General features: G+C 50.0%; 1 pseudogene across 1 annotated transcript; it reads right to left on the bottom strand.

The window, feature by feature from the left end:
• Positions 1-304: 304 nt before the first annotated feature.
• LOC147895492 (L-gulonolactone oxidase 5 pseudogene) lies at positions 305-2,592 on the bottom strand (annotated as a pseudogene). Its single transcript, XR_015541961.1, has 3 exons — positions 1,857-2,592; positions 1,520-1,775; positions 305-1,260 (listed from the first exon to the last, which is right to left on the bottom strand). The product of XR_015541961.1 is annotated as an L-gulonolactone oxidase 5 pseudogene (transcript).
• Positions 2,593-3,163: the final 571 nt, after the last annotated feature.

Raw genomic sequence — 3,163 nt, 5'->3', positions numbered from 1 at the left:
ATGTGGAGACAATAGATGACTTGGTAAGAAGATGTGGCAGGCAAGTTGGTGGTCGTAAGGAAGAGATAGAGGAAACAATGGATAGATAAGAATATTGATCATAATTCTTAGAATGAAATGAAGCATTACAAATATTTCTCCAAGAGGGCCTATAGTGTGAAGTTCTGCCTTCTCCTTTTGAAGAAGAATCGATTGGTTTAATCCCCATAGATGGACAACAATATAAACAACACCTCAAACAACACCACACCTAATAGAGAGTTCTGATGTGGGTTAGAATGCGAGCAAGCAACTCTTTTAGTAACTAGTTGTTATTGTTGTTGTTGTTGTTGTTGGGACGGTATCGACAGACACGGGCAGCGCGGTAGATGATGCCGGAGGAGCAGAAGTAGCCTTGGGAGGGGGCACAGTGGGTGTCGAGCGAGCAGATGCAAAGGCCTTCCAGGGCACAATTAGGAGAGGAGGAGAAGAGAGAGGGAGGGGAGAGATGGTCGAGGGCAGGGGGGACGTGAAGGAGATGGACGGCGAGGGGTGAGCCATGCAGGAGATGGACGGCGGGGATGGGCCGGAAGCCGAGGACGTAGTCGGTCCAGTTACTGGAGAAGAGACGGAGGGGGTCGAGGGAGGCCATGGCAGCCTTGAATTTCGTGAGAGCATCGTCTTGTTCGTACAACGCCTCCACTCCCTCAAACACCACCTCCCTGTTCTTCCCCCACGCTGGCCTTCCTCCATACTTGAACCTCGCCATCTGCTCCATCTCCTCCCACACATCCTCGTCCATCCTCCCCCTCCCCCCCTCCCTCGCCCTGTAGTAGTTCCAATTCACCTCCACCTCCTCCTCCCTCCCCCCCATATACGCCTCTGACCTCCCCACAAACCTCAGTAGTATCCCCGCATACATATCCGTCCCGCACATCCTCTTTCCTCCCCTCTCCTTCAGCTCCTCCCTTAGCCTCTTCACATCGCTTATGAACCCTCCCACCTTCTCCAGCCCCATCAGGAACGCGCTCTCGTAGAAGAACTCCCCGTTCACCCTCGGATCCCACGCGCACACTCGCTTGCTCTGGCCGGGTCCGTTGTTGTCGTTCAGACAGCTCCCCGACACTTGCATCTGATTCTGGAAGCCTACGACTGGATAGTGCGTGAATGAGCCGTTGGCGTCGTTCTTCAAGCCTGTCCCAGCTGTTAGAATGGCTTCGACTTGAGCCTTCGCAACTACGCACTTTCCGAGCTCGTTTCTTGTACTCTCAAAGAACACCTCTGCAAAATGAAATACGAACAGGAAAATGATCACCTAGCACATGAAAATTCCCAGCCCTTTAGAATGGAAGATTCTACTCAAGCGTATTTTCCCAGCAACCTTGCTTGGCCGCTTGTGATTTGTAATGAAACAGAGTCATCGCCAGGCTCATATTCGGCAACAGTTTGCCAGAAGAGACGAAATTCTAGATTGACTGACATAGATCTACACACACATATAGCGAAAGAGAGAGAGAGAGAGAGAGAGAGAAAGAGTTACCAGCGTTTCTTAAAGCATCCAGAACGGCTGGTATTTGAGGGCGAAAGCCGATAAAGTCGTTCACTCCATTACCAAGCGTGTCAACAGGCACACGATCATCCTTCCTGTAAACTACCTTGTATTGGGAAGGATGCCAGGTAACGTCTCCGAATTCGTGCGCCCTAGCAAAAGATACAATGTCATCTTCCAGCGAATGGTCATCTTCGACGACGTTTGTAATTGACCTTTTGAACAGAGGCTGCAGCTGTAACGTGACCTGCAGAGCCAGCTATGAATATCAAATTCTTATTAGCTCCTCCAATCTTTCTGAGATGAGGAATTCTCTTAGTGCCCGTACCTGTGCAATTACGCCAAGGACTCCCAGAGACACCTTGGCAGCCTTCAGGTATTCGTCGGCTTCTGTTAATCTCACAGTTTTTGCGTACCCTTCCTCTGCTGAAGCAGGTACTACCAAGCTCATCTGCGAGACATATTCATGCACTGCGCTACCCTTCCCAAAGAGAGAGCTGCCATGAGAACCAGTGCTCAGAAGACCTCCAATTGTTACTCCTTCCCAATACGGTGAGTGCGGAAGAGCAAGGCCGAACTCCGCAACCTTGTCGATGACGTCACGCAGGCCGACTCCACTGTCCACAGTCACGGCCATAGCACTTTTGTCCACAATTATATTTTTGTTGTAATGCTCAGTGCTGATGAGAAGACCTGCAGTACCACCTGGACAAGCCCATTTGGGGATACTGTGTGACCATTTGGTCACTACTTTCATCTTCTGTTTTTTCTTCGTTGCAGCGGCTACGGCAGCCAGGAGCTCCTTTTCCGTTGTTGGATAAACCACCGCGGCGGCTTGGCAAGAAGTCCTGTCGTTCCAAACTCCGTATGAGTTTGAGACGGTGCATCCATTTCCTGAGTAACACTGAACTGGTGAAAGAGGCTGGCAACGAGCAGATTCCAAACAGAGCAACTGGAAAACTGTGTAATACACAGTTCGCAGGCTGCCATAGTAGCCATACCTGAAAGTTTCAGGATATCGGAATCCTTTAGGAGCCATTTGAGACAAAAGATAGGGAGACGGCTCAATGTCTGAGACTTGACTGCAAAGGAGTCGATGGCTCAGGCGCACTATGGGAAACCCCTTCGGATTTCTGTGACTGCAAGCCAAAGGAAGGTACCTGACCCATCGTTAAAAACTCAGGCGTTTGTTGTGCGGTCACAATACGATGCTTTTATACTGCACTAGTACGTAAACCCGTGGCAAACACCCGTGAATGCTTCCCTTTTAACAAGTGGAATGGAAGGATGGATGTCCCTTTTAACAAGTGGAATGGAAGGATGGATGTCCCTAGCTCAGATTGAGGACACGTTTCAGCTGTCCCTAGCTGAGCTTATCTTCTTGGCTGGGATTATGAGCCAAATACCATCTATGTGGCCTAGACGTCTAATGTATGCTCCTCAACAGCCTCGACTCTAGAGGAATGGGAATGGGACTGGGGGATCCCGCTAAACAAACTGACAGCGAAGCAAATGGATACAATGTGTGCAGCTAAGGAGAGCTGGCATCAAAGATATAATGACAGATGGCTGAGGGAGGACTTGGAGACAACATGGAGGGGCAGATTTGGCCGGGCATGGAAAGCCACTCCTGCT

The sequence above is a fragment of the Dipteris shenzhenensis genome, chromosome 13 (genome assembly GCF_047967505.1).
Source record: "Dipteris shenzhenensis isolate YYH24624 ecotype China chromosome 13, Dip_SZ_1.0, whole genome shotgun sequence".
Taxonomy (NCBI): Eukaryota; Viridiplantae; Streptophyta; class Polypodiopsida; order Gleicheniales; family Dipteridaceae; genus Dipteris; species Dipteris shenzhenensis.
The sequence above is the reverse complement of the archived record's forward strand: the minus strand, read 5'-3'. Positions and strand labels throughout refer to the sequence as shown.